Here is a 23,992-nt window from a genome sequence, read left to right on the forward strand (position 1 = left end):
CAATATGGTGGAGAATGCGGGCACCCACACTCACTGTAGATGGCAACCGAGTAGAGGCACTGTTAGACTCTGGTAGCTTGGTGACACTTATAAAAGCTGAGCTGGTGAACCCCTTGCGGCGTGAGGTGAAAACTGTTGGTGTGACCTGCATACATGGGGATACTCGATATTATGTTACTGCCGAGGTGAACATCGAGACACCATGTGGTTCTGCTATAGTTTCTGTGAGTTTGGTGCATGGTCTGATGTACGATGCAATATTGGGGAGAGACTTTGCTCACTTCTGGAAGTTGTGGGAAAGCCGTTTTGTTCCAGAGGTGAACAACCCCGATCCATTTGAGAAGGTTGTCGATGTAGTGGAGGAGGGAGTTTCTTCTGAGTCAGAGTTATTCCCTTTTTCTACTATGATTGGCGAACTAGAGAATGCGGAGCGTGACGGTGGCCCGCCAACTGATGTGCCTCCCATTGAGGTGGGAAGTGTTGTTGGGCCAGGTGATTGTCTGCCTGATTTAGAGGTCAGAAGAGAGGTCTTTGCCGTGGAGCAGTTGAATGACCCTACTTTGGTAAAAGCCAGGGAGAATGTAAAACTAGTTGATGGTAAACCCGTAGACCCTGATAGTCCTTTGTCCTATATCAATGTGTCAGGATTTGTTATATCAGGTGACTAAGAAGGGGGAAGATATTGTGGAACAACTAATAGTTCCCAAAGCCTACAGAAGAACAGTGTTGGATCTGGCCCATGGTCATATAATGGCAGGCCATCTAGGGGTAGAGAAAACCACTGAGCGAATAATGCAGAGGTTTTTCTGGCCCGGGCTTCATAAAGAGGTATCTGACTTTTGCGCATCCTGCCCTGAGTGTCAGTATCATGCTCCCAGGCCACATTTTAAGGGTCCACTAGTTCCATTGCCTATTATAGAGGTGCCGTTTGAAAGAATTGCGATGGATTTGGTTGGACCCTTAATGAAGTCTGCCAGGGGACACCAGTATATTCTGGTCATAATGGATTACGCTACCAGGTACCCGGAAGCGATCCCGTTGCGCAATACGTCAACCAAGACCATTGCCAGAGAGCTAGTTCATGTCTTTAGCAGGCTGGGTATACCTAAGGAGATACTAACTGACCAGGGTACACCGTTTATGTCAAAAGTCATGAAAGAGTTATGCCGCCTGTTTAAAATCGAACAGTTAAGAACTTCGGTTTATCACCCCCAAACCGATGGGCTGGTCGAGAGGTTTAACAAGACGTTAAAACACATGCTTAGGAAAGTGGTCGACAAGGATGGTAGGTATTTCGATTACTTATTGCCGTATTTATTGTTGGCCATAAGAGAAGTTCCCCAGTCCTCCACCGGGTTTTCACCCTTCGACTTGTTGTATGGGAGACACCCAAGTGGGTTACTAGACATTGCCAAAGAGACATGGGAGGGGCAGTATAGTCCTTACAAAACGGTGATTGAGTATGTTTCTCAAATGCAGGAGAGAATTGCTGCGGTAGTGCCGATAGTGAGAGAGCACCTGGAACAGGCTCAACAGGCACAGCAGGGGGTATACAACCGCAATGCTCGGTTATGCAGCTTTGCTCCTGGGGACAGAGTGTTAGTATTGGTTCCCACTGTGGAAAATAAACTTTTGGCTAAATGGCAAGGGCCCTTTGAAATCTTAGAAAGAGTGGGGCAGGTCAATTACAAAGTTTACCAGCCGGGGAAAAGAAAGCCGGAACAGATATACCATATAAATCTGTTAAAGCCCTGGAAAGATAGAACGGTACTGTCGGCCGTCCGAGCCCCTCCAGTAAATCCAGGGCCCTTAGTTCCCGAAGTGACAGTGGCAAAAACCCTGTCGACAATTCAACAACAAGAGGTCAAGGAGTTTCTGATCTGTTCTCTGACGTACCTGGGAAAACCTCGGTCATTAAACATGACGTCATCACTGACCCAGGGGTTAAAGTTAATCTAAAGCCCTATAGGTTACCAGAAGCACAAAGAGAATCGGTGTCGAAAGAAATTAAAAATATGCTAGAGTTAGGGGTTATTGAAGAATCACATAGTGAATGGTCAAGTCCCATTGTGTTGATTCCAAAGCCCGACGGGAGTGTGCATTTCTGCAATGACTTCCAAAAGTTGAACAGTGTTTCAAAATTCGATGCCTACCTGATGCCAAGAGTGGATGAACTGATTGAGAGACTAGGGACGGCAAGGTATTTAACCACTCTTGACCTAACCAAAGGGTATTGGCAAGTACCGTTAACCAAGAGCGCCAAACAAAAGACAGCTTTTTCAGCGCCAGAGGGCTTGTTTCAGTACAAGATGTTGCCCTTCGGGCTACATGGGGCACCTGCTACCTTCCAAAGAATGATGGACAGGATTCTAAGGCCCCATAGACGGTATGCGGCTGCTTATCTGGATGACGTGGTCATTCATAGTCCTGATTGGCAGTCTCACTTACCCAGGGTACAAGCAGTGTTGGACTCCATCTATAAGGCAGGTTTGACAGCCAACCCAAAAAAGTGTTGTCTAAGCATAGAGGAAGTAAAATATCTGGGATACACCATTGGCAGAGGCCTGATAAAGCCTCAGCTCAATAAGGTTGATGCCATACAAAACTGGCCACGGCCTCTGAATAAGAAGCAGGTGAGAGCCTTCTTGGGAATTACGGGGTACTACAGGAGGTTTATACCCAACTTTGCCACCATGGCAGTCCCACTGACTGACCTGACCAAAGGCAAACAAAAAGTCATGGAAGAATGGAGTCCTGAGGCAGCTAAAGCTTTTCAGGAGTTGAAAGTAGCGTTGTGTTCCCACCCAGTGCTGATGACTCCTAATTTTGACAGGGAATTCATAGTACCAACCGATGCATCAGAAGTAGGTATAGGAGCGGTCCTGTCCCAGAACAAGGAGGGTGAGGAACACCCTATTTTCTATCTAAGTAGAAAGTTGAATGTACATGAGAGAAACTATGCCACAGTGAAGAAGGAGGCGTTGGCCATAAAGTGGGCGTTAGAGGCTCTCAGGTACTACTTGGTTGGAAGAAAGTTCAAATTGATCACTGATCATGCCCCTTTGAAGTGGATGTCCGAAAATAAGGACAGTAATGCGAGAATTACGAGGTGGTTCTTGGCGTTACAAACTTTTAAGTTTTCAGTGGAACACAGGCCAGGAAGCCAGCTGGCCAATGCAGACGCGTTGTCACGTGTTCATTGTTTGGGGGCTTCAGTTGTTCCGCCCCACAGGTCGAAACAAAGGGGGGGATATGTGATAGGATCACTGGTAAAGTGGTCTGTGGCAGGTACATTTGTCCCAGATTCCTGTCTTATGTGTTTTAAACCCCCAGGAGAAAGTCTGCAGTGTAGCAGGCTTGAGTCTCGGCTTTTTGAAAAGCCGGTTTGGGACCTGGGGGATGTGGGTGAGAGGAGAGGGAGGGCTCCACCCACGGCCACTCCAGGTTTTGGTTCTCGCAGCCTGGTAACAGGCTTGTTAGGGTTCCCACCTGAGAGTGGCCAATATAAGCCTAGTTTGTTGAAGGCTGTGTCTCACCTGGGAGAGCAGGCAGGGAGTTTGCTCAGAGACACTTGAAAACCTATTTGTAAGTGCTGTGCTGTGCCTTTGTTGCTGGCGAGGGCATTAGGCCCTGCCAGGTTCTTGTAGAGGGAAGTCACTTGTGAAGTTAGTGCCCCGACAGGGCTAGGATTTATGTTTGTTTTCTTTATGTTATTTCTGACATTGGACAATAAAGACTGGCGCCGACCAGCTTGCACTCGCATCCAGACTGGTGTGCTGCTTCCCTGCTGCTGTGTGTGTGTGTAAGAAAGGAGTCCTTCTACCCAGGAGAGGGGGCCCCTAATCTGACTGTGTCACAATATATATGTGTGTTTAGGACTGGCATGAGAGTGGCAACGACGCTCTTTCGGAAACTGACTGTAACACACTATTGTCAGCCACAAGCTTTCACCCAGAACATTTTAAGTCTAGCCTTCCAATTTCACAATTCCTCCGGTATTCAATTGAAAGAGATGGAACTATGTTTTTTAAAACAAGATTATTCTCATAAGGTGATCAAGTCCTGCATCTCTAAAGCCAGGAAGAAATTCCAACAATCTTCCACTATACAAGGGAGCCAACCCAAATTGAATAATCGGTTTATTTTTTTTAGCCTGTATGACACTCACGCCACCAGTGTACAGAAGGCCATCATAAGAACTGGCATGTTATTAAGTCTGATGGAACATTACCATTGCATGACAAGAAGCCACTCATATCCTTATGTAAGGGCCTAAGTCTCAGACAAATTCTGATGAGGCCCACTGTGTGGCAAACACCCACATAGATCAAATAAACAAGAACCGGGTGCTTCCGTTGCATTAATTGCATTGTCGCAGCATGAATGTGGGTAATATGTTTAAGCATCCACACACAGGCAAAGCAATCAATATCAGATAAAGACTTACAAGTATGAGTGATTTTGTTATCTATATGCTGACATGCCCCTGCTCACTTGTCTATATTGGCCTTATCACATGGTAATTTCGTGAGCGAATGGCTTACCTTCAATGTTCAGTACGTCAGGCTTTATACATAGGCGTGACCAATAAACCCATGGCCAATCATTTTTTTCAGAAAGGGTACTCACTAGCATGTTTAAGATGTGTGATTATTGATTGGCAACCTCCACTGTCGAAAGGGAGTGACAGAGAAAAGGCATTGAAAGCCAAGTGGATTTTTGATCTGAACATAGTTGCCCCGAGGGGCTTGAACGAGCAAATTTCGTTCAGTGTTTTCTTATGATCTCCCATATATACAGACTATTTTTTTTTTGTGTGCGTGTTTTTCATTATTATATATATTTTTTTGTGTTTATTATTATTCATTTTCTGTGGAGGGGTTTATTGTTTTTTAATTTTTTTCTAGATATACATATGTTTTGGACTTGCTGGTTTTTTATCTAATGTTTATTGTTCTATTGTACAGGTGTTTGACAAAAGCATTTCTTGCTGGGTACGGAATTTACATGCTGTTATGAGGACGATTACTTATACTGCATGATAAACACTTTTTCAACATTATTTGCAAATTATGATTTGTGCCTGCCCCCTGGGACTCATTGGTTCTTTGTTGTGATTGACACCCTATATCTATCTTATTGCATTGTGTATACCATGTGATATGCTTGTTTGACATGTCATGTGGACATCTGGATTGGCTGCTTATACTGCACTATGTAATTTGTGTGGTGCAGTAACTAAGTTGTTAGCAACTGTCCCCAATTCTGACACCTGATGTGTACCATGTCACAGGCGTGATGACGTCTATATAGCAAACACCGCGCATTATCCCCTTGATGAAGTCGCAGGACGAAACGCGTTGGGTGTGTTTGCTATATGCCTTATAAACTTTGGAAAACTACCTTTCTCATATACTCAGATAAGCTGCTATATTTATCTATTTGCTCATTCTTATTTCCATCAATTTCTTAACCTACACATTGCCTCTGTGATTCTTTGTTTTTAATTGTTTTTTATTTATTGTCTTATTATATGCTTTTTATAAGTGTATAAGCTATTTAGACCCTACTGTATGTTTTATTGTTTCTAATTAAATTGTTATTGTTTTATACATATGTAGTCTTGCACTAGCACTTTGTTTCACTTAATATTATATATAGATTGTAAGCTTGCGAGCAGGGCCTTCCTACCTATATATCTGTCTGTTATTACCCAGTTTTGTTCTATTAATGCTTACAATTGTAAAGCGCAACGGAATATGCTGCGCTATATAAGTAACCGTTAATAAATAAATAAATAAATATGCTTATTTATGTATTAAGGACACCTATTTATTCATAATATAATTTATGTAGCAAACTAGTCGCTCAATTGTCAATTTACATTTTTATCCACACATATATATATATATATATATATATATATAGTCTTTGGTCAGATCTGCACTTCCACTTACTTATATTACAATTGCTTGGGTGCTCCTCAGCGATCACCCCATCCAGGGCCGCCACAAATACAAACTTTTGAAAAAAGAGTGCACTCACCAGAGCTTGTAAAAAGAAAAGGAGGGATTTTTTCCAATAGTCACATCATATGAAGATACGAAGATGCGACGTTTCGGTCTAAATAAGACCTTCTTGAAAGGCAACCAGTGCATTTGCCTGAAGAAGGTCTTATTTAGACCGAAACGTTGCATCTTCGTCAGTGCACTCTTTTTTCAAAAGTATATATCTATATATATATATATATATATATATATATATATGTATATACCCCTAGTTCTCTATGGAATTACCAGTCCAACTAAATGTCAAAGTCTGCGCTGGATCCTGACTGCTGCTACAAATGACTGTAGCAGCTAATCCACTTAGAAACATGAATGCATTTTATATACATATGTTTCTACTTCTGGCAACTATAGACAGTATTTATTACACTCCTAGCAGAAATAATGTAGTATGAAGTGTTTAAAAGTTTCTAATTATATATTATACAGTCTATCTATCTATCTATCTATCTATCTATCTATCTATCTATCTATCTATCTATCTATATATATATATATATACACAACATTCTACCATTTAGTTTTTTTTCACTAACATCATGAAACAAGTAAACTGTGTGACACTGTGGGTAAATGTTTTCCAATGTCAGCCTGCCTTAAGATATTATTGGTCCTGAATGAAAACTGATATATGACTGCCACCAGCCAGACATTCACACAAGAAAACTGCCGTAAAATAAAGGCTATGTGATTTTCTTTATATAAAGTAGTTCTACTGCAGCTCATCCAGGAAGGGAACAATATATGTAGTTGACCTAAGTACTGTAATTACTGTCAATACCAGAAAAAGTCAGCCATGTTTTCTGCTACTCATGTCCTCACGTCCCTACCATTATTTTCTCCTACAACAGGAATGTCAGACTTCAAGTGCAAATGCATGATTTGAATGCGCAGGGTGGATTGATACATATAAATTAGAGAAAGCAAATACAGACAGAGTCTGTGCTGAATGACAATTAGAGAGTAACAGTAGTAATCTGAGAGGACAGTGTGTCATCTCCAAGTTGCATTGATTTTATATAAGGCAGAGTGAGCAGCCACACTACATGAGCATCTGAAATCATATTGCTGTGAATTTAGCTACGATCACTGCCTACATCAGTTCTGATCACTGCAGCACAATGCCATAAAGTTTGAATTTGAAGGTTATCTATGGATATTAACCTCATACAATGCAATTGCCATATTCTGACAAGCCCCCACAAATACTGAATTTTCCTCCCCAAACACTCAAAGAGAAGTCAATAAAATATAATTCAATAAGCAATGTTCCATATAAAATACCAGCATGAGGCCATCCACATTTAAGATCACTAAACTCTATATAGTCTCATGATGGTGAAAGATATCACAAACCTGATAGGAAGGCATACCAGCTACTTGTAAGCCCAGGTGATGTGAGATAACAGCTGCAATATCTATTGTACTAAAAAGGATTTCACTTTTCTTACAGTCCATGATAGCGTTGTGGAAATAATGTCTTTGTCCTGCAGCAATTTTGAAGATTTTCAACTGCTGGAGAGATGTGGATAAATTTGGTTATTTGCATATATTTCCCCAGGATAAAAATCATACATATACTTAATTATATTGAGGATTTAGGCATAAGCTTTGGTAAAGAACAACATCTGCTCTGGTTTCAGATTGATAATAACTAGTATGAGCAGATGTAAAACAAATTACACACTGAAAATCTCCTATCAGTGTTAATAAGCAAGACAGAAATACTAATTTGTCTATCAGACATTGATGTTGCACAAGTGAAAAGTGTTGAGCTACTATAGTTTGCACATGTTTACAGGGATATACAATGTAGCCAGGGCGTAGCTAGACCCCATAGCTACATTCCACAGGCCCCTAGGTCCCCCGGATATGGCAGAGCGGTGATGAGCCGCCAGGCACAGGTGTGGAGTCGAAGAGGGAGCAGGGAAGCTGTTGCAGTGGGAGCTGTGAAACTGGAGATCCTGAACAGCGGCACACACCCCACCAGGGGGTTACCTGCGGCAGCAGCGGTGCCCAGCTGTGAGGGTGGAGGTGCCCGGCAGTGGCAGCCTGTCTCAGAGGGGAGCAGGCTGTCAGCGGAAGGCCTCAGCATACAGTATGCCCACAGCAGTGCAGGTATTTATTTACACATTGGCCAGTAATGGGATATTATTTGACCTGCAGGCCACATAAATAGTTCAGTTATAGTCACCAGTTACCTGGAGTTCTAGGAACCTCCTCATCATCGGATAGAGGAAAGAACTGTAAAAGACATACTAATTGGAAAGTAGATAAGGTCTTACTTTTTCTTAAGGTGCCCACACACATAGTGATCTGCTCACGATCAGCCGATGTGTACGATTTCCCTTGAAACTCTCCCCGGCAGCTCTACACATGATCTCCACATGATCTGCACACGATTTGGTGTTCAATCTTCATACGATCTCTCCTGCATCCAGACTTTCACAGTGCATCGCTTTCCTAGTATTGTCAGATCTGCCCTACAGCATGGCAGATCTGACGATTCGATGTGCGACCAGCGGGGACGCGCATCGCATCATGATCGTGAGTGGGGACTCATGATTTTGACATATTTTACACAATTTGTCATCACGATTCGTCAAAATCGTCCAAATCGTGTAAAATATCTCTATGTGATTGGCCAGCTTTAGACTTTAAATTATACCACTATACTAAAAGTACAGCAGCTTTGTCCTGGGGCTGTGTTTATCTACATAGAGCTATTTATTCTAAGAGCCATATTGGAAAATGATACATAAAGTAACTAATATTAACCACTTAACTGACAAGTTTTTCCAGGAAAAAACCAGCCAGAGATTGCCAGGTCTGCAGTTGAGTCCAGGGAGTCAGAGGAGATCTGTTCTGCACATGTGTGGGAATTATATTAAATTGTTGTTACTTATTGATTGCATTTCATTTTATTTCTATTTGTATTATGAGATGTCACTCTTCAGAATGTATCTTATTATTTCTTAGTGTATTCTGCATCAGATGAATGTAAGGGGTGTAAATATTTCTAACATTTCTTTCATCTTGAAATTAATTAATCATTCATTTTCAGAGTGTTTGATCAGTCTTTGATTATTTCATGCAAGTTTTCTATTGGTTCCTTTGATGTATGTCACTGTATCATTGACATACATGAGTTTCTTTTATCATGCATGTGATACTTTCAGGAATCTAGTCCTCCTACCCTTATATTCTTTATACCCTATGAAACAGAAAAAATTGATTTATGTTCTTTATTTTTTGGTGGGGGCGGCTCATCTCAACCTTGCATATACATTTGGAACACTTTTGTAAGAGCCAATATGTATCATAAAAACGCATCATGGAAATGATTTCTACATTGTGATATTGATTGTACGGTTTTATAAATGTTGTTACAGGAACAGCAAACCAACAGCAAGAGGTGCTATTCCCGGACTGATAGTTATGCAATCATCTGTGGAATTATTTCACAATTAATAATGTGATATAAGTGGACGGGGTCCATATCATAAATTGAAGACTAAGGGCCTGATTCAGAGCCGTTCACTATTTGCGCTCGCTCGTCCAGAAAATAGGGGTGGCTATTCAAATGAACCGTTCGCTGTTTGCGGTCTGTTCACGCCTCTAGGTCTGAATGAGCGAACAAAACTTGCGGTCGTTTTTTGGGAAACTACGCCCCCTGGCCGCTCGCATCCTACGTCATGTCCGCTATTTATTAGATTAATCGAGTACATCGAACAGGGTATGAACTGCTCGCTATTCTTGTGGTTGGTTTTTGCTACCACAATTTTGCGAGCAGTTCTGGCTAAAATAAAACCCAGTGACGTGGTCAATGACGCTGCTGTTTTAAATATGCACACCCATAAAACGCCCGTTTTGACCTTTAAGCACGCCTGCGATCGGATCTCCACTCCCCGTTTTCAAGCACCTTCCCCTGTTACCACCCAAATACGCCTCATTCTGTCACTCAAAATAGCAGGCATTCGCTATTTTGTGAGCACATGAATTTCAGCCGCACTGACAGGTTCGCGCATGCGTATAACGATCCGTACGCATGCGCAGTTGGGCAAACATCGCTCGGAGCAAACGAGCTGCCGCTTACGAGTGGCTCTGAATCAAGCCCTAAATTCTGTAGCTTCTAATCTTTCAAAATGGATGGTTATCAAATCTGTGTAACATTTCCAATGCTGCTGCCATTTAAAAGGCACTTGTTTTCCTGTTATGCAGTTAATTGTATCACATTTAAGTATTTTATAATCATTGCTACAGCGATCATTTAAAACTAGTCTCCAAAGCAAAGTTTAAGAAGCTTTTCACAGGTAATTTGCAAGATTGTTGTTCAGAGAGTGATACTAAAAAATCTTGTGTCTTTAAATATAATAGCTTTCCATTCTAATGGCTTAACAATTTGAAATTGAAGTGCTTGAATTTAAAACGACAGTATGCTGTGTTCATTAAAAATAAGTAGTATTTTGTAGGAATTCCTTAAAGGAAAACTCCACCCAAAACCAAATTACCTTTGGCTAGATGCTAATGCCTCTTCCTGCAAAGTTCTTATCCACCTGAAATGGAGTTTTGTAGAGGACAGGGGTCTTCAACACCCATTGGACTTGGAGTACACGGTGGGGCCACGAGACTCATCAGAGACCCAACATATTCAGAAAGCTTAGAGTTTTAAACCAAGGGCCTGATTCAGAGGCGCTCGCTATTTGAGAGCGCTCGCTCTGAATCAGGGTGTTTTTTTGTTTGTTTGTTTCGGCCTCCAGGCCGCTCGCAAAGCTGTGTGTGACCACCCACAGCTAGTGCGAGTGGCCTGGCAATGGTTGCGATTATCGCGACCATCGGGCTTGCGTCGAGACCCTGCGGGAGGATCTCGGCTCCCGCAAGCCTGACTGGACTTCCTGCTCTAATAGAGCAGGAAGTCCACTACTGACATCACGAGTGATGTCAGTAGGGCCGCCCACAAACGGCAGGCGTTCCTAAGGGAATGGCTGCGTTTGTGCAGCCACCCCCTTCCCTGCCTACAAAACGGGACGAGCTGTCAATGAACATCGACAGCCACCCCGTCTTGTAGTGAGCCCCGGAGCGACAGAGCTGCTGTCGCTCGCTGGGGCTCGCGCATGCGCACGCCGGTGGCGGCGCATGCACTGTGGGGGAACACTGCAAGGCGTGTAGATACACGGTTTCCAAACAATGGTTTATTGACAAATATAACCATAGATGGATTATACCATCTTGTATAACGTGTACAACTGTAGGTACTGTCTATCATATAGAATGTCCATGCCATAAGATCTATATTAGCAAAACATCTAGACTATGAAGGTAACAATATTAGAACACGTGGGCAATATTCGAAATGCCAATAAGGATCAAGCTAGATTCAGAACTCTAAGATCTGTAGCGAGGCATTTCCAGAGGTTCCACAATAGTAACCCCGCAGGTCTCCAAACTTATGGTATGAAACATATTCAACTTGGAATCAGAGGAGGAGACTTGGATCGGGAATTACTGAAATGGGAAACCAAAATGATCTTTTTGATGAACAGTTTACATCCAGGAGGTTTAAATGAAGAAAACAGCTATTCTCCATTTTTATAGGCATCTTGGATAATTTCTGTATTATATATATGAAAAAAATTCTTTATCATCTAGTATTAGTTAATTAATATTTTAGAACTATTTGATTAATAAATTTCATGAGATATACAAAATGGAATCTATACAGTATTATTCAGAATTCCTCCACATTTAGTTTTGTCACAATTAGTTTAGATTTTTTATTTATATGAGGTATTATTCACAAGATAGATTAGCATGGGTAGGTTACTTATATGCTCCAATCGTGGATTCAGATATGACATTCATGGTAATAAATACTTTCGATAACAATATCTTTTGGGTTTAATAATATATTCTTTGTAACACTTTGTTAATTATTTAATATTATATCAGTAGGTATAGTATATTCATATTAATTCATATGATGTTATTTTTATACATCTCACAGTTCACTTTCACATTTAATATTTTCACTAACTTTTGGTACATTTTATTTTTCAGCACAATCACCTTTCCTTTTTTCTTATTAATAACAATTACGTATGAACCTCTGCAGAGGAGTTTGTCAATAAATAGATTGGTTATATAACTATCACTTCTTTATGATAGAGAATATACAGTCAGGTCCATAAATATTGGGACATTGACAGAATTTTCAGATTTTGGCCTCTATTCACCACCACAATGGCTTTGAAATGAAACAAACAAGATGTGCTTTAACTGCAGACTTTCAGATTTAATTTGAGGGTAATTACATCCAAATCGGGTGAACGGTGTAGGAATTACAACAGTTTCAATATGTGCCTCCCACTTTTTAAGGGGCCAAAAGTAATGGGACTATCAACTCAAAAGCTATTTCATGGACAGGTGTGGGCTATTCCCTCGTAATTTCATTATCAATTAAGCAGGTAAAAGGTCTGCAGTTGATTCTAGGTGTGACATTTGCATTTGGAATCAGTTGCTGTGGACTCTCAATATGAGATCCAAAAGCTGTCACTATCAGTGAAGAAAGCCATCATTAGGCTGAAAAATCAAAACAAACCCATCAGAGAGATAGCAAAAACATTAGGTGTGGTCAAATCAACTGTTTGGAACATTCTTAAAAAGAAAGAATGCACCGGAGAGCTCAGCAACACCAAAAGACCCAGAAGACCACGGAAAACAACTGTGGTGGATGACAGAAGAATTATTTCCCTGGTGAAGAAAAACCCCTTCACAACTGTTGGCCAAATCAAGAACACTCTCCAGGAGGTAGATGTATATGTGTCAAAGTCAACAATCAAGAGAAGACTTCACAAGAGTGAATATAGAGGGTTCACCACAAGATGCAAACCATTGGTGAGCCACAAAAACAGGAAGACCAGATTAGAGTTTGCCAAACAACATCTAAAAAAGCCATTACAGTTCTGGAACAACATCCTATGGACAGAGGAGACAAAGATCAACTTGTACCAGAGTGATGGGAAGAGAAGAGAAGGAAAGGAACTACTCATGATCCAAAACATACCACCTTATCAGTGAAGCGTGGTAGTGGTAGTGTCATGGCGTGGGCATGTATGGCTGTCAATGGAACTGGTTCCCTTATATTTATTGATGATGTGACTGCTGACAAAAGCAGCAGAATGAATTCTGAAGTGTTTCGGGCAATATTATATGCTCATATTCAGTCAAATGCTTCAGAACTCATTGGATGGCGCTTCACAGTGCAGATGGACAATGACCCGAAGCATACTGCAAAAACAACCAAAGAGTTTTTTAAGGCTAAAAAGTGGAATGTTATGCAATGGCCAAGTCAATCCCCTGACCTGAATCCGATTGAGCATGCATTTCACTTGATGAAGACAAAACTGATGGGAAAATGCCCCAAGAACAAGCAGGAACTGAAGACATTTGCAGTAGAGGCCTGTCAGAGCATCACCAGGGATGAAACCCAGCGTCTGGTGATGTCTATGCGTTCCAGACTTCAGGCTGTAATTGCCTGCAAAGGATTTGCAACAAAGTATTAAAAAGTGAAAGTTAGATTTAGGATTGTTTAGTTTGTCCCATTACTTTTGGCCCCTTAAAAAGTGGGAGGCACATATAGAAACCATTGTAATTTCTACACCGTTCACCTGATTTGGATGTAATTACACTCAAGTTAAATCTGAAAGTCTGCAGTTAAAGCACATCTTGTTTGTTTCATTTCAAAGCCATTGTGGTGGTGAATAGTGGCCAAAATATGAAAATTCTGTCAATGTCCCAATATTTATGGACCTGACTGTATGTATATGTATATATATATACATATACATACAGCGCTAGTGAGGCAGAGGGATGAAACACTAATTCAGCAGTCAAAATAAGGTAATTGTCAACCTTATAAAAACAAAATAGACAAGGAAAGACTGCGCCCTAATGTCTATGCTGGGACAGCAGTCTATCACACATGAATATAAAAAATATCAAATTTATTGCATAAGACTAAGTAAGCCACACTACATCAATCATTAGAAAATAGTACATATAGAACAATACATAGATATAAATTAGAGTTGATCAGACTCTCATTTAAAAACATACACATTCACAAACACTAATAGGACAATACAAACAAAGGTGATTCTTGATAATAAATCAATCTAGTGTTAACTCGTAACTAGTATGAGAATGCACTAAAAAGTAACAATAATCCTGGAGATCTTTTAGAATTCACGTCTAAGTAACAATGTTTCTTTTCATAAATAGAAAAGCAGGAGTAATACCATTGACCTGAAATGTACGGCATGCACATAACAGTCAGATTGCTATAGACTGAAAATGAGTCCTGTACAATAAGTCAGTGCAAGGCATATGTCAAAGAAACTTCATTGGCATCTCTTACGTATATGCACCTTTAGCAACGGCCCAGATACTGCAGAAAAAGGGCTGCTTATAACAGATAAACTTCCAGCGTGATGTACCAGCTGGACTTAAATTAGTAGCTCCGGAGTAAGGTAGCCGGATCTCTGTATCTCTGTCGGTGACAGAATCGTAACGGGGGCAGCGCTGTAATCAATTGTGGTTACTCACATGGTAGTTCACAGACATTTAGCCGTTTCAAGACCAAGTGGCATAGATGGCAATCAAATAGATCAGCGTCCTTAGAGCTCCGTGATGTGTGTTAGCCCTCTGCTCCAAAGCGGTTTGTGCCGCGATAGACAGTCAGCTTTAATCAGGGGCCCAGGTGTTGCAGGAAGACAGCTGCCCCTCTATCACTTCTTTATGACCATACTTGTTCACTAACACTTTATTATACATTTAGATTCATATACACATGACCTCCGTTTATTTTCACTGATATTCACTTTTTATCAATATGATAATCTATATTTACATGTAATTATATTATTTATAACAAAAAAAAAAATTTTTCAAAATTTCAAAAATCCATGCATTTTTATACGTAAGTATATATATATATACATTTTTAATAATTAGTAAAAAAAAAATTTATTTGTTTATTTTAAAAAAAAAATTATGTTGGGGAATTTATATTTTATATATTATATCACCATATTCTTGATATGATTAAATATGTTAAGTTCTATTGTATAGATTTTCATTATAGAACAAATGATGGTATAAGTATGATGTTAGATATTATATATTTTTTGATTATAAAGAGGTTTTATAAGCTGTAGTGATTGGTGATTGCTTGATATAAACCTTAACATTAGTAACTATGTACTAATTAGTCTTTCCCATTCATAAATAAGTTCAATAACCCTTTGTCAATTGTTTTCAATCACGAGTAGACTGACATACTATACCCCTCAGAAGGTCTCGATCACATGATTTGTATCAATATCTATGGCTCGCATACACATTACTACGAGCTGACGGACACACCTCACCATCTATGGGATGCGGCTCCGACCACGTGACCTTATCTAATGTTTATGTTTTACTACCTGAGTCACATGGTAAGAAAGCATGTGATCCTAGCTGCTTTGAGCCTTTTATTGGCCAGCGGTATCACGTAAGATGGGCAACAATTTTGATTGGGGTTTTACTTCCCAATAAACATGTGGCCGAGCATAGCAATAAGGTCCAGCCTTGACAAAGCTGTTGACAGTGAAACGCGCGTTGGCGTGGTAGTGGTTCTGCGATGCTCTATATTAAGAACAATTGCAATCTGTGCTGATATACTATGTGTGCATAATAAATATAGTTTTCTGACTGACCAAGGATACCACAGAGCTGGGAGAAAATAAATAATCAATGCCTGATAAGCTATTGGTATATCACCTACCAGTCAGAACCGTCAGAATTACAGCACTAATTAAAGCACCAACCACAGCATTAAGCAGTGCCGACAAATATATGACATACCCAGACTAAACCTAAACACAATACTTCTATCTGTCTAAGAGTTTAAAATTTATTTTATGGGTAATAAATGAGATACCATAACCATCAATGTAAGTGGGAATACCTATGACAGTCTATACTTTATGTACAGCATTGACACAACTAGGATTGCATGAATCCTTGTACCATAGCAGTATTAGCTATGGGAGTTAATTTATCAGCTACTAACAAACAAATGATATTGCCACTTTGTCAACTACGATTTTGCCACATTGTAATATTATGTTTAACAATGAAGTTTATATGTGTTGGTTCTCACTATAGGGAAAACATTGATTCTTTTCATATATAATACAGTATACCTGAGAGTGCTATCATGCATATTTATTTCTGTGAGGTATATATCTTGTCATATATGCGGTGGTTTCAGCTGATTTCAACAATAGACATTTGTTATTTCAACGATCTCTATACTATGTTATGCAAAATATACTATATTTATTGTTAATCTGCATGGTAAAAACACCTTTCATATCACAATGTTCTAGAAAATTCTATACGAAATAATAGAAGTGGAAACAGTGTTCTGGCTCCACCCCCATGGGAAATGGCTGCAGTCTGAAACAGCTCCCTTACAGCTGCAGCTTTTACACTGCTCCCAGACCTCCTGAGGGACTGAAAAGTTGGGACTTTGCCACCGCTATTGAGAGGAACATTTTGGCTGTGCATGGAGAAGTATTTTACACCTCTCATGCCCCCTAAACAGCAGCTCCAGAAGCAAGAAGAGGTGAGGGGTGAATCCAAGATGGCCACAACTCACACACAGTCACCACACCCAGCCACCTCTGCCTCTCCCTCTTCCTCACAGACTGTTTCTAAGGCCCTGGAAACCCCTCCTCATGCTTTAGCCACTTATGCTGACAAAGTTCAAGCTATTAAAATGACCATGGCTCCTCTGATGCAGGAACAAGCTGAGTCTTTTAAGCAAGCACTCCAGGAAGCTAATCACAATATACTGCAGCTTACACAGAGGGTGCAATCTAATGAAACTAAGGTGGGGGAGGTTTTTCATGATGTTTTTCTACTGAAGCAACAAATTCTGAACAAGCTCGATGATCTAGAAAACCGCTCGAGGAGAAACAATTTGCGCATAGTCGGCCTCCTGGAGTCACTTAAAGGTGACACACTTACTCGTTTTCTCACCACCTCTCTGCTGGATATGCTTGATATATGGGACTCCTGTGGCGACATTGTGATAGAACGTGCTCACCATATCGGCCCACTGCGAGACAAACCGGAAGTCCGGCCTTGAGTGACCATCTTTCGCTGTCTGAATTTTCTCCACCGTGAGGCAATATGGCAAGCTTCCAGAAAGCATTGCGCACTTACATGGGACGGTCGCAAGAGCTTCATATTCCAGGGCTATTCTGCAGAGGTCACGAGAGCCCGCAAAGCTTTTAATCAGGTGTGTGCTAACCTGGTTAAGTTTCATCTAAAACTTTATAGTGATCCGCTGACCTTATTATGTACTAATTTCACAAACTGGGATTTGGGCCCTGATAAATCTCGCATAGTCCTATTACTGACTGTCATTGTCACCGTAGCTAAAAAAGTCAGTTTATGTGCTTGGACCACCCCTTCCCCTCCCTTTTTGGGAATGGTTAAGTCTATTATGCTTCAGATCCATGATTATGATAAACAAACAGTTTTCCCTGCGCTGGAAGCAGGGGTTACATCCTTTGATATAAAATGGGGCGCATATATTGAATCACTCGACTCCCCTACACAAGCTCAGATTTTGAAGGTGTTTGAGACAGGGGCTGGCTGGCAACTTTCAGCCTGGGGGGCAGACACAAGCAAGTGGCCCAGTTTTTCTACTAGCAAATGCAATGTAAAATTTGGCGTGACATGGTTTCCGTAATGTGCGTGTGGTTTAAATAGCAAATGAAGCATATGAGGGAAAATTGTTATGACAAAGAGCTATAAATAAATACCATCTATTGTGTGCGTCTCCTGGGGGCTGGGTTGAGCAGCTGTGCCCGGCCCTTTGTTCCACCTTCCTCTAAAACTCTGGCCCTCATTCAGAGGTGGTCGCAAAATGCGAGTGGTCGCTCTAAATGAGGATGGCCACTTGTATTTTGAAGTGTGGCCTCCTGGTCGCTAGCTAAGCTGTGGGTTACGACCAGGTTGATGGTCGCGATGGTCAAGACCATCGCGACCATCGGGGCTTGCGACCAGACCCTAAGGTTGGGTCTCGGCAACCGCAAGCCTCAGGGAGCTTCCTGCTCTGATCGAGCAGGAAGCTCCCCACTGACATCACTGCTGATGTCAGTGCGGCCGCCCACAAAGTGGCAGGCGTTCCTTAAGGAACGCCACCGTTTATGAAACCACCCCCCCGCCACGCCTACAAATGGGGCGAGCTGTCGATCACAATCGACAGCCGCCCCTTTTGTAGTGAGCTCCGGAGCGAGAGAATTTCTCTCGCTCCGGGGCTTGCGCCTGCGCAGTGTGGCCGCTGCGCGTGCGCAGGGCCTAAACATCGACCCGCTTGTGAGCGGGTCTGAATGAGGTCCTCTGTCCCACAGAGTGTGTGTGTCTGACCCGGCCAAAGCAGGGTGCAATTCATAGATCACAAAACGAGCAGGGTGCATTTCACAGTTAACAAAACGGGCAGGGCGTAGTGCCCTGCTAAAAGTACCTAGTGGGAACACTAATAATATACATACATACAGACACATTAAGTCCACACACATGCAGGGGAATTCAATTCAAAGCGATGTTGAATAGCCCTGGGAGGGAGCTCCCGAAGCTATTCATCGCGATGTTGGTCGGGCTAAAGGATTTCTGGAACTTTAGTCCCAGAATGCTGGTTCTCGCGATTAAATACCTAAGTTAGGTGGCGAGAACCAGAATTCTCCGACGTAACAGCGCGCTGAACTGAATAGCTCCGCGAGCTCCCTCCCGGTCCTATTCAGCATGGCACTGAATTGAATTCCGCCCATGGACATTATAAAGTACAAAACAACACCCCCACAAAGTTTATGCCACACTGACACATATAACTTGTATACAAGATATGATAGATAGATAGATAGATAGATAGATAGATAGATAGATAGATAGATAGATAGATAGATAGATAGATAGATAGACAGACACACTGTATATAAGTACAAAAAGAGAGAGAATACTAGCGCACTGAAACACTGGGGACTGTCCAAGTTAGGAATTGGGAACTTTTACTATTTAATTCCTATGTACTATTTATACTGTGTGTTTCATACTTATTGAACTTATATGTTGATATATCCAATTATATTTGAGTTTACTTCTGTTTTATTTTTCATTTTCCATTAAATTATTTATCCATGTACCAGCATACTCAGTGATTTTTTAGTAGCCCAACAGGTCAGTATCAGTTTATTATGGTAGGTTTTTCCTACAATCTTTGGTCACTGAACTATTCCACTAATACAGAGATCATTAATATGTGTAGTGTCATTTTGTCTAGATACTGACCCATAGTATCTATATCTATATATAAACACCCTCCACGTTCTATAACCACGTCTAGTTGAACACTGTATATAAGCCCCACCCTCCACTTACCTGGTTTCTAAAAGTGTAGAGAAGAAAGGATGTTCTCCTGCATTCTTTGGAGCACTCCTCACCTCTGCACTCACTGTCTCTCTCTCTTCCCTGAGTGCCATAACGCTTCTTATTCATCTCAGCTTCCCTGTCAGACTCCCCGATAAGCTCCGCCCCCTTTTTCCACTTTCCAGCCTCTATGGATCCTGGGAATGAACACCTGGCTCCTCATTGGTCGACAGCGGCCATTTCTTTGTAGCTTAGCATGGGGGCAGCCATTTTTTATTAGCCTCTTTAACTTAGATATCACTCGTTGCGTAGCTGGTCTTCCCCTGTCAGAGCTGAAGCAGCACTCTCTGCCACAGCCAGGCAGCCTTCAAGTACTAACAATGTACCGGCCCGGGGGGCAGATGGCACCCTGCCCCCCGGGCCAGTCCGCCACTGGTTTGAGACTACTTCATGGTATTTACACAGTCAGTTATCTTGATACTGAAATTCTTATGTATAGTATTTCCTTTTGATCAATTGTAAACCTGGATGTTCCTATATATAGTATGTATGCTCAGGGGACATGCTCTGTACATCACCATGATATTGACCACATATTCTCTCTTCATTGATTCTACTGCAACGCTGCCCTCTTTTTTTCTAATATTTGTATTTTTTGCTGTTATTTTTGTGTTTTTATCCAGATATCCATATGTATTGTTTTACTTTTCTTTGGATATTATAATATTGTTATACAATTGTTATTCGAACTGGGACTAAGGGCCTGATTCAGACCCGGACGCTATGCTGCGCTCACTCACATTGAGCGATTTTTCGCAATCTGCGCATGTGTATGAGTCGCAATGTGCATACGCGAACCAGTCATTGCGATGGGAAAGTGCTCGCCCGTAGCCCGCAGTCGGGCCGCTATTTTGAGTGACAGATAGTGCCGTTTGTGGGTGGTAACAGGGGAAGGTGCTTGAAAACGGGGGTGTGGATGTACGAACACAGGCGTGCCCAACCGTCAGAACGGCGTTTAGTGGGTTTGCATAGTTAGCAAAGTAGCGTCATTACACACGTGACTGGTTTGTATTTTAGCCTGAACTGCTCACAATGTTGTGGTGGGAAAAGCTCCGATGTCTCTCGATGTTCCTGATTAATCCTACGACTGCCGGAGATGACGTGTGTTGCGTGTGGCAAAGGGGCATCTTTATACAGGTGCGAGCGCATAGTGCGGCCGCTCGCTATTACTTAGTGGGCGGCTTTACGCGACGCAGTGCGAGCGCATGAGTTAAATAGCCAGCCTATTTTAGTCAGCGTGCGGACGTAAATAGCGTCCGGGTCTGAATCAGGCCCTATATTTCTACTTCCCTAATGTATGTTTAGCGGCTGAATCTATACACCAGTTTGCTTTTTCAATGTTACCTTTATATAACTATTGCATATTGTGATTTACTGTTATTGATATCTGCCTGTAACATTTTATATTTTTTCTATCATTTGATTTTTAAAAATCCAAAATAAACAGATCTTTAAAAAAAAAAGAAGTGGAAACAGTATAAATGTCACATCCTACAATAACTTTACAAACATCCTCAATACGAATGTAAACGTTTCAGTTTTTCTTCTAAAACTCTTCTCAGTTTAATTTGATTTACGTCTCAAGTGAATCCTGAGCATGAGGGGACATCGATGTCTAATCTGTACTTCTCAAGGAAACTCTTGATCTAATAAACTTCTCTCATTGGTCAGCACAACCTTTTGGCCCTCACATGCATATGCATAAGAATAGTCACATGATGTCACAAAAGAGCATTTACAATTGTAACAGGTCTGTAAATCACCCATTGTTAAAAATGGAAACTCGTACCTGTTTTCATGCCGACACTTCATATACGTAGACATAATTTGTTCAGATAAAGTAAATACTTCTCTTTTGTTTCATGTATGTATATCTATGCCTGCACACACATTCAAGTAATACATAATGTCTAATAAGGGTATAGATTTCTTTAACTGGATTTCTGCAACCACAACAATTCTGTTACTAGTATTGGAAAGCCAGTTACTTTTTATGTGCAAGGACCAGGGCTTGCTTGGACAACTGGGCATGGATGTGTATAGTGTGGTTGCCGCGAGGTACAGTATGTCCTGCTCACCAGCTGTCTTCATTGATAAAAAGTGGTGAGTATAGTGGGCACTGGACAGCCATCTGCCAAAGGGACATGGCAATGCCACAAAGTGGCATGACCTTGTCCCCAACACTGTACTGGGGGCTGGAATTCTTCTTAGTAGTAATGGCTCTATAAAAAAAAACTGTAGACTGACTCTCCTTTAGCAATGAGGGGGCAGGTAACAGGGAACCCCCTATCTGTTAAATCCTGCTGGGCCAGGACGTCCAAATTGGACCTCTTATTGAATGTTTGGATTTCCAGCGAAATGTATTTTCACTTCGCAAAAGCAACCAAAGTCACCTGAGGGGTCTATTTACTAAGCAGTGTTAGGAGACAGAGTGAAAAGTGATAAGGTGCCAGCCAATCAGCTCCTAACTGCCATCTCACAGGCTGTGTTTGAAAAATGACAGTTGGGAGCTGATTGGCTGGCACCTTATCACTTTTCACTCTGTCTCCTAACACTGCTTAGTAAATAGACCCCTTAGTAACATTCTACAAGAGTGATACCTGCACTAAGGGGTATATTTATTAAAGTGTGGGTTTTTAGAAGTGGAGTTGTTGCCTATATCAACCAATCAGATTCTACTTATTTATCTAGCAGCTTCTAGGAGATAATAGCTAGAATCGGATGGTTGCTATGGGCAACATCTCGACTTTTAAAAACCCGCAGTTTAGTAAATATAAATGTCAGTTTACCCACAGTATCTCTAATAGGTTATGTCGCAATGTTAGACTTTCAAGTATAGAATAAGCGGTTTATGCTTTTACATTATGTCCCAAACAAATAAATGTAGGTAGAACAGAGTTCACCAGTGAAATATGCTATGTAAATATAAAAACAAGAAAAATGATATGGACAGTACAATTGTGCAGCAAGGTCGACATAAACAATGGAGACATTACAGTATGTATTACTGAATAAGTATTCTGGACATTCATTTTTAGGAAAATGAGAAATAGTAATAATACACAGTTCTATGATAGCAATGTAACATTTATTGCATCAAGCAACCTACGGAAAATTCCCTCTGAATTGCAATATAATACTTCAGTCAATTTTATGGTAAAGAATAATACATTTCTTTTCTTTTAGAATATATTTTGTAGTGAAAAATTCAAGATGAAGTAATTTGTTTTCCAAGAATCAATTCACTGTTTACAGCATTGCATTGGGTTATTTATGGCCTTACGTGCCAGTCAGGTATGACAAGGAATATGCTTACAATAAATACAAAATAAAATACTAAAAATGAATAAATTGCACGTAAACATACTACAAGGCAATCTGTAATATGTTCACTCTTTTTTTTTTTGCTTTAAATGCCCTGTTTAATTTTTCCCTTTGGTTTTGGAAATAGTGACATACATCAAAGACTACGGGCCATATCCAATTAGCCACGGTAAATTACCGCGGCTAATTAGCTCGCTCAGGGCTATCCAATTAGACCCGTAGACGGCAGGACGACGGCACTTATCGAGGGGGGGGGGTTCGGGACCTGATGTGCCCCGAAAAATAATCCACAATAAATGCCATTTTTTTGCCCAGATAAAGGCGAGAACACATAGGGCCGCGAGCTTATCGCGGCTCCTATGTGTTAACGGGCGAACTATCCTCTTAATTCGCCCAAATTAATAGGATAGGGATGAAAAAAATCAGCGAAAATCAGGGATTATCAGCTAAAAATCCCGTTTTTCACTGATCGCAGGGATCAATTAGCGCCCAAATAATGTTCAGGGCTAATTGGATATGGCCCTACATTTGGTGTTCTTTTATAGACCTTCATTAAAAAAATTTCAGTAAAACTAAACATGGTGCTTGTGTTACAAATGCATAATATGAAAAAGGACATGTTTTTACAAGTCAGTCAAATATTACTAGAAGTACTAAATGACTATTTTGGAAAACAGAACATTTATCCAACTAAGGGCTGTATTCAATTAGGAGCGAAAAGCCGTTTTCGGCGAAAAGTTTAGCCGGTGACGTAATTTTGCCTGCGGAAACGTATCCCCGTATTCAATTGTGGCTAATTTTTCGCCGGTGCGGAAACTCAATGCATTGAACCCGGCGGAAATGTTTCGCATATGAATAGCAGTCGAAAAAAAGTGCAGCATTGTGGTTTTGGGGTGCACAGGTGGGTAAACCACCCTGCACCCTTAGGACAGGTCCCAAAAGGTAAACTGAATAAAAAAAATCCCCCAAAAATGTAAAGAACACCCCACAAAATGACTTTGAAAAAGGGGGTGAAAAAGTTCAGAGTTGGGGTACAAACTTAAAAACTAGCGAAATAG

Source organism: Taudactylus pleione, unplaced genomic scaffold (genome assembly GCF_031769625.1).
Source record: "Taudactylus pleione unplaced genomic scaffold, aTauple2 ptg000006l, whole genome shotgun sequence".
Lineage (NCBI taxonomy): Eukaryota > Metazoa > Chordata > Amphibia > Anura > Myobatrachidae > Taudactylus > Taudactylus pleione.